This window comes from Scardinius erythrophthalmus, assembly GCF_964197995.2.
Source record: "Scardinius erythrophthalmus genome assembly, chromosome: 12".
Taxonomy (NCBI): Eukaryota; Metazoa; Chordata; class Actinopteri; order Cypriniformes; family Leuciscidae; genus Scardinius; species Scardinius erythrophthalmus.
In genome coordinates this window covers 40,109,362-40,122,715 of record NC_138232.1, presented here as the reverse complement: position 1 = coordinate 40,122,715, position 13,354 = coordinate 40,109,362, and the positions used below count along the sequence as shown (strand labels likewise).

At 41.1% G+C, this 13,354-nt stretch overlaps 1 protein-coding gene across 4 annotated transcripts in view; it reads left to right on the top strand.

Moving 5' to 3' along the window:
• Positions 1 to 9,751: 9,751 nt before the first annotated feature.
• Positions 9,752 to 13,354, top strand: part of st3gal3a (ST3 beta-galactoside alpha-2,3-sialyltransferase 3a) — a 50,210-nt gene continuing 46,607 nt past the window's right edge. The window contains exon 1 of one of the 4 annotated variants that reach the window (XM_081379770.1): positions 9,752 to 10,008. The gene's annotated coding sequence lies outside the window, so the exon portion shown is untranslated. Of the gene's footprint in view, positions 10,312 to 13,354 lie in introns of all 4 variants that reach the window. The other 3 variants (XM_081379769.1, XM_081379771.1, XM_081379772.1) reach the window with 3 other exon arrangements.

The window sequence follows — 13,354 nt, the reverse complement described above, 5'->3', positions numbered from 1 at the left end:
GTAGTTGTGCACACATTAATAATTAGCACCAGGCCTATTCATTTGTAGTTGTTTGTGTGTGGGTTGTGAAATGCTTAAAAACCGCGAAAAGAAAGTCTCAAAATCCAAATGAATCAAATGAGATCGACTCAGAAAAGACGTCAATGAATGCACGCGTGTCACCTGATCCACACATGCACATCTTCTGTGTTGCATGCGCAAATTATGATACACTAATACAAAGGAAAACATTTGTATTCACAAAATTGTCTCTATTTGTACAAATTGCTTCACATTCATTCAATTTTGAATTTTGCACACGCAAGTTGAAAGGCATGGATAAAACATTTCTGCAACATGTATGAAGTTCATTGATAAGTGTGCTTGCACGTGTCAATCATATTGAGACTATAATCATCCCATACTAATCTGCTACATGTATTTCTTGCTGCCTAAATTAGCATGAGGAAAGCTCAGAGACCTGTGTGGGTTAAATGTGTTTCCTGAGGGTTTCACAGTACAGCAGCCTACAGGCTCAACTTATGTCCTCAGGAAATCTCTGAAATATAGTGTACATCTCCATGTAGTGCTCTTTTCAAAGCTGTCCTTGGTTAAAAACAGACTGTGCTGCTCAAGCTCAACAATTATGGGGCAAGAAAGACTCATGATCTCACAAGCATTTCCACTGAGAGCGACTTCTCTGGATGTCATCGAAAGGACTTTCCCCACTGAAAAGAAAGACTAGAAAATGGCTGCATTCATTTGTGTGTTTTACAGTCTATGGTTTTAAGACGTAGGCTATATGGAAGTAAAATAATGTCAAATGTTTTTGAAACAAAAAGCCTGTTGAATTGCACTACTTGAAAAAAAATAGGCATTGCATTAACCATTCTTGCATTTTAATGCATTGTATTTTTAGGGCTTGCATTTTTATGGGCTGAAATTCAACATGGTTGAATATTTAAGCTGTGAATATTTCAATTAAAAACATTTCAAACACATTTTCATTATTAAAAATTAAATAATCCATATTCACCTTTCATATTTCACTTCCAAAATATTCAAACTGTTTAAAAATACAACCTATAATATTCAACAGGCAATTTTCGGTCCATTTTATTTCGCTTTGCAAATTCGCTTCCACAAATTCAGTGGTTCAAATTCGACAGTAAATTCAACGGAACTGCAGGAAAACCAGTAGATTACCGAGATACTATCCATCTGCTGTTAGTCAAGCTCACCAGCAGGGGGTGCAAAAGCGCGTGTTGTTAACGAAGACCAGCAACAGTTAGAGCAAGCCATTCATTCATAAAACTCATTTAACAGCAATGTAAGTGTATTTGTGATTATTATGACGGCGGTTTTATGTTAAATTCAGTGTCTTCACGGTTACTTTCCCTGTGTAGCCTACATGCATCTTTCTCTACCGTGAACGAGATTAATGTTATTCCCCGATGCGGATATACGGATCTAATGTTACATTTTTGAGGTTGACATATATTTCTCTTGGTTGTTTAGTTGCCTTAACTTTATATTGTGGCGATGTGCTGCATGCAAGCTATTAGGGTTTCCCTCAATACTTAAGGATTCCCCTGCTGGACATATAAAACGCTTAACGTATAGCTTAATGGACTAATTACAGTGATATAAAAGACCAAACTCGCAGGCAAGCAGATTGACTCAGAATAACGCGCAAAGTTTAATGCTGAGCTTTTCCCAGTGATAGACTGGCAAAGTTGGCTTGACGTTGGACATTCGGCATCGGCATCTCGAAGCGGCACTTCCGGCGGCATCTCCAGCTGCCATCAGTGAGCGGCATCTCCAGCGGCCAAACGCGGGAGCGGCATCTCCAGCGGCCATCAGTGAGCGGCATCTCCAGCGGCCAAACGCGGGAGCGGCATCTCCAGCGGCCATCAGTGAGCGGCATCTCCAGCGGCCATCAGTGAGCGGCATCTCCAGCGGCCATCAGTGAGCGGCATCTCCAGCGGCCATCAGTGAGCGGCATCTCCAGCGGCCATCAGTGAGCGGCATCTCCAGCGGCCATCAGTGAGCGGCATCTCCAGCGGCCATCAGTGAGCGGCATCTCCAGCGGCCATCAGTGAGCGGCATCTCCAGCGGCCAAACGCGGGAGCGGCATCTCCAGCGGCCATCAGTCAATTATGATTTTAACATGATAAAAAAAAAATCAGAGATTGCAAGTATTCTGATTATTTATAATAGTCCAACATAACATGTATGTGGCAGATTTAATACACCAAGGAAAATTATTAAATAGCATATTCCTTATTAATTATAATAGATAAAAGACACATTTATGAAAAACATACATTGTTCAGTTGTAGGCTACAGTAGGCCTACAACAGATATGTTTTTAATAAATGTGTACTAGGCTACTAATATTGTTAATATTTATAATATTATTATTATAGACCCTTTTACAGTTGGTAAACACGGTGACGTATTTATGTGGGCGGAGCTTAGCTGGAGGCAGAAAGATCCCTCTGGCCGCTTCACTAACGTTAGTTTGCCAGTTTGATAGCTTGTTTTTTAACAATGACTGTAGAAAATCAGATTTTGTCTTAATGTGCAAGGTCACTCACTGTCCAGGACCGCGATTGTTATTTGCAAAAGTTCATTTTAACGGACGGAACTAACCACTAACCAGATGACCATACACGCTCAGTCAATGGACGATCTGACAGGATTAACCTCCGATTGAATGGCCTGACTTCTACACCTACCCGATAGAGAAACCGAGGGTAAAGAGAAACTGAGGGCATATATAGCCTATATATTTTTAGATGCCTATAACTATGTGCTGAATGGTCATGTGACTTGTGTGGTACGATCCGCAGTTCTGCCTAGTCAACGCCAAGAAGACGACAATGTTTTAATGATATGAATATTTTCTAGAAATAAAAATTCCAGATACAGCATACTCATTTGTCATCGATTCTTGCACACAACAACACAACAAGATGACATTTAATAATAAAAATAATAATTTAAACTCCTTATTATGTAGCCGAATCTGTGCTGGTTTGTATTGGCCGCCTCGAGTTTTCCGTTTGTTTTGCCCATAGATATTATACATGTATGATGTCTATGGTTTTGCCTCCAGCTAGCGCCGTGACGTAACTGTGACGTCTGTGACGTCGGCGCAAAAGGGGTCTATTAATAATAATAATAATAGTATATTGATTAGTTGGATCTAGCTCATATAGCCTATGTTTGTAAAGACAATTTAATTTGAAGAATAACAAATGTTAAATAAAATTACAGTTAGGATATATTTTGGTGTGTTTCTAATTAATTAGCTACAGTTCTCTATGTAAAAACCTTTAAAATTAGTAATTATAATTTTTCACATGAATAGCCTAGGCTACATGATGTTCAGTTAGCCTACTTTTTTATGAAAAAAATGGATTTAATAATTTCCTCTGTGCAGAAACATAACTAATTAATCAGAAAGTGGTATCATCACACTTAGGCCTACTTTGGCAGCAGCCACAGCTGGACAAAGTATTGGCTGCTGGAGATGCCGCTACGAGATGCGGCTGGAGCGACAGCTGGCTGTTGGAGATGCCGCCGCAATTTCAGCTTTGTAGGCCTACAGCTTTTTTGAATTAATATCAGAATTGTGCAGCACATCAGAAACTCATTTCTGTATTAACTGAACTCATTTCTGTATTAACGGAATAACCGTTTATATCATATTTAATGACATTTCAAATTAATATTTAATAAACAGCATTTTCTGAAACATAAAAGTGATATTGACAGTGACACTTTCTTGCTGGAAACTTAAAACGTTAAATAGCCTGTATCAATAGGCTACTCAGAACAATTGCAGCTTTCTCTGATGTAGGCTTAACGGAGAATCAGAAACTCAAAACTTTATTTAAAACTTTAAAGAATATGCTTACACATGATATAGCTATATGCTACTCTGTGGTAGCTACATAATGTTATTTAGTTAAAATGCAGTTAATAAAATAAAAAATATTGATTGCTGGAGATGCCGTTGCACCGGAAAGTCCTGCCTGCTGGAGATACCATCAGTGAGCGGCATCTCCAGCGGACAAATGCGGGAGCGGCATCTCCAGCGGCCATCAGTGAGCGGCATCTCCAGCGGCCAAATGCGGGAGCGGCATCTCCAGCGGCCATCAGTGAGTGGCATCTCCAGCGGCCAAATGCGGGAGCGGCATCTCCAGCGGCCATCAGTGAGCGGCATCTCCAGCGGCCATCAGTGAGCGGCATCTCCAGCGGCCATCAGTGAGCGGCATCTCCAGCGGCCATCAGTGAGCGGCATCTCCAGCGGCCAAATGCGGGAGCGGCATCTCCAGCGGCCATCAGTGAGTGGCATCTCCAGCGGCCAAATGCGGGAGCGGCATCTCCAGCGGCCATCAGTGAGTGGCATCTCCAGCGGCCAAATGCGGGAGCGGCATCTCCAGCGGCCATCAGTGAGTGGCATCTCCAGCGGCCAAATGCGGGAGCGGCATCTCCAGCGGCCATCAGTGAGCGGCATCTCCAGCGGCCATCAGTGAGCGGCATCTCCAGCGGCCATCAGTGAGCGGCATCTCCAGCGGCCATCAGTGAGCGGCATCTCCAGCGGCCATCAGTGAGCGGCATCTCCAGCGGCCATCAGTGAGCGGCATCTCCAGCGGCCAAATGCGGGAGCAGCATCTCCAGCGGCCATCAGTGAGCGGCATCTCCAGCGGCCATCAGTGAGCGGCATCTCCAGCGGCCAAATGCGGGAGCGGCATCTCCAGCGGCCATCAGTGAGCGGCATCTCCATCGGCCATCAGTGAGCGGCATCTCCAGCGGCCATCAGTGAGCGGCATCTCCAGCGGCCATCAGTGAGCGGCATCTCCAGCGGCCATCAGTGAGCGGCATCTCCAGCGGCCATCAGTGAGCGGCATCTCCAGCGGCCAAATGCGGGAGCGGCATCTCCATCGGCCATCAGTGAGCGGCATCTCCAGCTGCCATCAGTGAGCGGCATCTCCAGCGGCCAAATGCGGGAGCGGCATCTCCATCGGCCATCAGTGAGCGGCATCTCCAGCGGCCAAATGCGGGAGCGGCATCTCCATCGGCCATCAGTGAGCGGCATCTCCAGCTGCCATCAGTGAGCGGCATCTCCATCGGCCATCAGTGAGCGGCATCTCCATCGGCCATCAGTGAGCGGCATCTCCAGCGGCCATCAGTGAGCGGCATCTCCAGCGGCCATCAGTGAATCTCCAGCGGCCATCAGTGAGCGGCATCTCCAGCGGCCAAATGCGGGAGCGGCATCTCCAGCGGCATCAGTGAGCGGCATCTCCAGCGGCCAAATGCGGGAGCGGCATCTCCAGCGGCCATCAGTGAGCGGCATCTCCAGCGGCCATCAGTGAGCGGCATCTCCAGCGGCCATCAGTGAGCGGCATCTCCAGCGGCCATCAGTGAGCGGCATCTCCAGCGGCCAAATGCGGGAGCGGCATCTCCAGCGGCATCAGTGAGTGGCATCTCCAGCGGCCAAATGCGGGAGCGGCATCTCCAGCGGCCATCAGTGAGCGGCATCTCCAGCGGCCAAATGCGGGAGCGGCATCTCCAGCGGCATCAGTGAGCGGCATCTCCAGCGGCCAAATGCGGGAGCGGCATCTCCAGCGGCCATCAGTGAGCGGCATCTCCAGCGGCCAAATGCGGGAGCGGCATCTCCAGCGGCATCTCCAGCGGCCATCAGTGAGCGGCATCTCCATCGGCCATCAGTGAGCGGCATCTCCAGCGGCCAAATGCGGGAGCGGCATCTCCAGCGGCCATCAGTGAGCGGCATCTCCAGCGGCCAAATGCGGGAGCGGCATCTCCAGCGGCATCAGTGAGCGGCATCTCCAGCGGCCAAATGCGGGAGCGGCATCTCCAGCGGCCATCAGTGAGCGGCATCTCCAGCGGCCATCAGTGAGCGGCATCTCCAGCGGCCATCAGTGAGCGGCATCTCCAGCGGCCAAATGCGGGAGCGGCATCTCCAGCGGCATCAGTGAGTGGCATCTCCAGCGGCCAAATGCGGGAGCGGCATCTCCAGCGGCCATCAGTGAGCGGCATCTCCAGCGGCCATCAGTGAGCGGCATCTCCAGCGGCCATCAGTGAGCGGCATCTCCAGCGGCCAAATGCGGGAGCGGCATCTCCAGCGGCCATCAGTGAGCGGCATCTCCAGCGGCCAAATGCGGGAGCGGCATCTCCAGCGGCCATCAGTGAGCGGCATCTCCAGCGGCCATCAGTGAGCGGCATCTCCAGCGGCCAAATGCGGGAGCGGCATCTCCAGCGGCATCTCCAGCGGCCATCAGTGAGCGGCATCTCCAGCGGCCATCAGTGAGCGGCATCTCCAGCGGCCAAATGCGGGAGCGGCATCTCCAGCGGCCATCAGTGAGCGGCATCTCCAGCGGCCAAATGCGGGAGCGGCATCTCCAGCGGCCATCAGTGAGCGGCATCTCCAGCGGCCATCAGTGAGCGGCATCTCCAGCGGCCATCAGTGAGCGGCATCTCCAGCGGCATCTCCAGCGGGCAGGACTTTCCGGTGCAGCGGCATCTCCAGGAATCAATATTTTTTATTTTATTAACTTTATTAATTATTTTATTGTCCAGCTGTGGCTGCTGCCAAAGTAGGCCTAATTGTGATGATACCACTTTCTGATTAATTAGTTATGTTTCTGCGCAGAGGAAATTATTAAATCCAATTTTTTCATAAAAAAAGTAGGCTAACTGAACATCATGTAGCCTAGGCTATTCATGTGAAAAATTATAATTACTAATTTGAAAGGTTTTTACATAGAGAACTGTAGCTAATTAATTAGAAACACACCAAAATATATCCTAATTGTAATTTTATTTAACATTTGTTATTCTTCAAATTAAATTGTCTTTACAAACATAGGTACGCCTACTATTAATAATAATATTATAAATATTAACAATATTAGTAGCCTAGTACTAGTACACATTTATTAAAAACATAGGCTATCTGTTGTAGGCATACTAGCCTACAACTGAAAAATGTATGTTTTTAATAAATGTGTCTTTTATATTATAATTAATAAGGAATATGCTATTTAATAATTTTCCTTGGTGTATTAAATCTGCCACATACATGTTATGTTGGACTATTATAAATAATCAGAATACTTGCAATCTCTGATTTTTTTTTATCATGTTAAAATCATAATTGACTGATGGCCGCTGGAGATGCCGCCTGAAGTGCCGCTCACTGATGCCGCTGGAGATGCCGCTCCCGCGTTTGGCCGCTGGAGATGCCGCTCACTGATGGCAGCTGGAGATGCCGCCGGAAGTGCCGCTTCGAGATGCCGATGCCGCATTTTGCGCTAGCCCTAACTGCATTTAGGGACCGTCTCTAAAGTGTATACTACTTTGGTAGGCTATACACGTTTCTAACTTCAATAGCATGTGAATAGAACGACTTACAGTCATAACACCAACTGTAAAGTGTTCATGTAGTGTCAGGCATACTGCACACCCTTTGGATTTTTGATATTTATTCAAATAAATTAAAGTTTGCTATTGAAGTTAGAAACGTGTATGCCAATGTTTTATGCAACTTTTGAGACGGTCCCTAAATGTGCGAATGTCCAATGTCAAGCAAATTTTACATTTATTAGGCTACATTTAGTCATTTATTTAGCAGACGCTTTTATCCAAAGCGATTTACAGTTAAACTAACAATAGGAGGACAACAATATGCAAGTGCTATGACTCTTCCCAGTTTAAGCTAATGCAATACACGTAGGCATAGCCTACTATATGTTACTATACTATATATATATATATATATATATATATATATATATATATATATATATATGTGTGTGTGTGTGTGTGTGTGTGTGTGTGTGTGTGTGTGTGTGTATAATATATATACTGTAGAGAGAGAGAGAGAGAGAGAGAGAGAGAGAGAGAGAGAGAGAGAGAGAGAGAGAGAAAAGAGAGAAAAGAGAAGAGAAAGTGTTGATTTTATGCCAGTATATCACGAAACGCTCTGCATGAAACTTTGCGCGTTACGTTCATATTCTTAGTCCATCGAGCCTATATAGTAGCCTACAGCCTACATCCCCAATAAGGTGCGAGTTTGGTATTTTATATCACTGTATTAGTCCATAAACTACGTTAAGCGTTTTGTCCCGACGGAAGGGGAATCCTTGAGTATGAGGTATTGAGGGAAACCGAATATAATCCTGTTCATGTAGAGAAAGCTGATTACATGCTACACAGGGAAAGTAACAATGAAGGTATTGAATGAAACAAACACAGCTTTTGTGTCTTTATCATCTTTTCCGCAGATATACTGACACGATAATCATTTTCATTTTATGAATGAATGGCTTGCTCTAACTGTTGCTCTGTCTTCGTCAACAACAAGCGCTTTTGCACCCCCTGCTGGTGGGATTGACTAACAGCAGATGGAGAGTATCTCGGTAATCTACTGCCTTTCCTGCAGTTCCGTTGAATTTACTGTCGAATTTGAACCACTGAATTTGTGGAAGCGAATTTGCAAAGCGAAATAAAATGGCCCGAAAATTGCCTGTTGAATATTATAGGTTGTATTTTTAAACAGTTTGAATATTTTGGAAGTGAAATATGAAAGGTGAATATGGATTATTGAATTTTTAATAATGAAAATGTGTTTGAAATGTTTTTAATTGAAATATTCACAGCGTAAATATTCAACCATGTTGAATTTCAGCCCATAAAAATGCAAGCCCCAAAAATACAATGTACAATTTTTTTCAAGTAGTGCAATTCAACAGGCTTTTTGTTTCAAAAACATTTGACATTATTTTACTTCCATAGATGTACAAAGTTATGGAGAGCTAAAGATATGTGAGTGGGCTGATTGTTATATTTTTATGTTTATATGAAATCATAAAAGTCCAGATAGGCTACGTGGTTGGCGTCATCATCAACACAGACTTCTGTATACCAAGCCCAATAAAACAGTGATTCATAGTGCTATAAAAACTATTTTGGTATTATATGAGTATCATCGTAGTTAATCATTATTATATTCATATAGCCTACCATGGCTTTAAGCATCGGTTTTACCTCGGTAGATTTCCAAAGTATCATAGTAAAATGGCACCACTGAACTTTAGATCTAGTGTTATGGTCTTTATCTGGCTATACTTATCATTAAACCAGCTTCATTTGCGTTATCTCTGTGTGCGGAGAGTTGTGTATGGAAGTCCATTTCTGCCACATAAGAAAAAAAATCATGCATTGGTAAATTAGAGTTAGGCTATGGCATACTCAGTCATTCTGTGATAATAAAAAATTACTTAAGTCATAATTATGATTTTAAAAAGTCCCTTACGGGATTAAAATTCGAAATTATGTCATATAAGTAATACTTTTAACAAAAATGGAAACTATAATTATGATATCACGTCACAATTATGCTCACAATTTTGACTTCGCATGTCTGTCATAATTGTGACTTTTTATTTCACTCGGTAGGCTATGTCATATTTATTACTTTAAATGGGAATTTCGACTTTTTATGTCAAAACTATGAAATAGGTGATAACTCCGACTTTTCGTTTTCTTACATTTCAGTTTATCTCATAAATATGACTTAGGATAATTATAGGATAAATATATAAATAGCCTAAATCATAGGATAATTATGTTATCTTTTGTTGTTGTCGGAAATGACCATAGAAAGTGTCTTCCATCCTCTATGTGGTAACTTAATAGTGAATCATGTTTTATGGACCTGTATGGTGTGTGTTCGGATGTGCTCAAGCCAATAGCTGTTCAGAACACACAAGCCCTCCTCCTCCTGAACCTTCTCAACCTAATTTTATATGGCATGAGAACCGTTTGTTTCCCTTTACTTCACTTCACTGCACTGCACTCTGGGAAGCGAGCTGATAAACGCAGCCGAGAGATAAGAAATGTTTTTTCCGTTCCCCCAGAAGAACCGTTGCGAGCGTCGCCTGAGACAGCGGGGTGTTTGTGGACATGTTTTCATTGTCGCTCCGTTTCTGTGAGGTAGGAGTTAGCCAGCCTCTCAACACACACACACACACACACACACACACGCTAAATGTTTTATTGACATTGTGTGTCTTGTAACAGCCGTGGTGTCAGGTGTATCTTATTAGGACTGCGTGTAACCGTGTGATTGTGTAATTAATTTGTGTTGAACGGGAGTTGTTGGGCTAAAGGTAATAATCATTGTTGGTTTGAGGTTAGCAGCAGCTAGTGCGCTAACCGTTACCGGATGCGTCTGATACCTTATAGCTGACGGACGTAAGAGCGAGCGGTCACCGTGCGGTTTCCATTGGTTACACGGTTTGTTGTTTAACGTTATGTGTTTTAACGATGAAGTTAGTTGTTAAAGAAGTGTTGTGTGTGTGTGTGTGTGTGTGTGTGTGTGTGTGTGTGTGTGTGTGTGTTTTGGATTTTGAAGTCTTTGACGCAGTGAAATGAGTATAGCCAGAGACATAGCCTACTAACAAAATCACCCAAAAAGTAATATGGCAATACAGCGTTTTAACATCATAGTAACGTTAAGTTAACGTTACCATGTGTTTGTAAATGCATCATAATAATTACATGAAATACAAATTCTGTGAAATCTAAATAACGTGGTGTATCGAAAAAGTTCCAGTTATTTAATATTATAAGCTACACAATATATTTTGAAATGTAAAAATATTAAATATTTATTGTTTTATCAAAATTAGATTTTATAATTTAAAAAAATATTTATTTATTTTTCAGAAGAGAGAAATCTCTTCTGCTCACCAAGGCTGCATTTATTTGATCAAACATACAGAAAACGCAGTAATATTGTGAAATATTATTAGAATTTAAAATAATGGTTCTCTATTGTAATATCCTTTAAAATTTCATTTATTTCTGTGAGTCAAAACTCTGCTTTTTTTACAGTCTCTTACACTTTGCTCAACCATTGGACATTCGTTAGGTCATCTTTAACTAACCCATCCCCTTCTTGTTCCCACAATTTCCCATATGGTGAGCCATCACCTGATGTATCATATAAAATTCACTCTTATAAGGTGTTTGAACATAATTATACCCACAGTGTGTGTAAACAACCAGCCTATAATGGTTCATATCAAAACAAACTCCTTTTTTTATAATTCCCATACATCATAAACGGTCTCTCCAAACATTCTCCAGTTTTGTTGTTGCACTTGCTGGCAAGGTGCGGGCTGACCACGTGCAGCCCTTCCCATAACGGCTCTCACTGGTTAGTGGCACAGTAATGATGTCGACGCCACGGTAAACAGGAAATACAGTTGAAAACAATGCTTGTGACTTATACATGCTAGTATAAAACAAAACTTTGAATCCGTAAATTGCTTAAATCTGGTAATAATATATAGTATTATAAATATTGTTCTTTTTTTAAAAACGTTTCATTATGTACATTTCCAAGCAATAATCCAGTTACTTCTTTTGACTTGTCACATTGCAAATGTCAACGAACTTAGTTTCAGGTTGTTTTTATTCATTTTAATTTTATTTCAGTATATGCTTTACAGTTACAAGTATTAATTTTTAACATTTAAATAAAAGTCAAATATTTTCAGCAAGTCTCAATATGTTATTAAAATGAATAAATTATGGATTTACTTGATAATGAAAATTGTTATGGTTAAAATACCAGCATTGTTTGTATATGAATAACATGCCAAAACAATTATTTCATTGTTATTTATTTACTATCAAATGGTTTAATTAATTCTGATAAAGATAGGTGAAACTTTACATATACATTTCTCTGTACATATACATATCTGTTTGAAGAAATTAATTCGATTTTTGTACATGTACATCTGTGGTTAGACATTGACATCATTACACACTTTCCTCAATCTTCTTTCCCCAGTTCATGTCACTTGTAGCCAAAAGCACACAGAACAGAACCCCTTCATATTTACATCTAAGATCATGTTAGCCATGATACTGCTTTAGAAAATACAAGAAGCAAGATTTAAAAAAGCCAACCTTACCCATGAGGCATTATGCCGCACACATTTAAACTTTAACACACTTGTTTGCCTTTTGTGCCTAAAAGGATAGTAGAGAGTACAAGTCAAAATATTCATGGTAAGAGAAGTAAAAATGTCTTATTAAATGTCTCATACATTCTTTTCTGTGTGCCTCATTTGCCTTTCTCTTGCCCGTCTTTCTTCATCAGACCTGTAATGAAAAGTAGTATAGGAAAGCTATGTGTTTGTACACATTTCTATCAGTGTAAATTACTTTTCCATGACTTTTAGGCAAATTTTCATGACCTAACGTTCCATGAAACGTCTGTGTATACATGTAAAAAAAAAAAGAATAAAAATGTCATGCTCAAATGTCAAAAAGCACAGTATATCTTAACTAATTAAATGACAAGCTGTGTGGTTTTACAAAATAAACACTGACACACCAGTAAGCCGGTTAGATAAAATACTGTGTCTGACCCTATCAACGGATTGACATTATTACTATTGAATGTAGTTTTATGTTTAATTTAATAAATGTATACTTATTTATAATAATAATATCAAAATAGTTTACTTTTAATCAATTTATTCATAGAAATATATATGTATGTATGTGTATATATATATATGTATGTATGTATATATATATATATATATATATATATATATATATATATATATATATATATATATATATATATATATATATATATATGTATGTATGTATAACTATTGCTCTAGTTATTTGTGTGATATGGTAAAGTAAAGTTACACAATTTTTATTTTTTTAAATACTTCCTTAACATCACACTAAACGCCACTCAGAATTAAAAATTGTAATTAAAATGACAAAAAAATGTATTTAAAAAGAGTAGCTTGCCTGTATTCACCATGCTGCGATGAACCGCGGAAATGAGAACCCGCTAGAATCGAGACGTGCAGCCCCGCCCCGATCTGCAGGCTGCAGCCAGGTGCTTCTCCTTGCTGGAGGATCTGAAGCACAAGGCTCCGCCCTCCTCTGGAAAGGAAGGAGCTCATTTGCATTTAAAGGGACACACAAAAACTGTTTTTGTTCACACCCAAATAGGGACAAATTTGACAAGCTATAATAAATGATCTATGGGGTATTTTTTGAGCTTAAACTTCAGACACATTCTGAGGACACCAGAGACATCTTGTGAAAAGAGGCACATTATGTCCCCTTAATGAATATACTTTTCAAAAAATATCCTAAATATTCAGAATTAACTGTTTAAACTTTTTTGCTTTAAAAATAGCAAAAATCACTGTTATTTTTTTTTTAGTTGTGTACTTACATTATCCCAAATCTTTCCAACAACTTTCAAACCAGAAGAAATTAGTCATTTAAT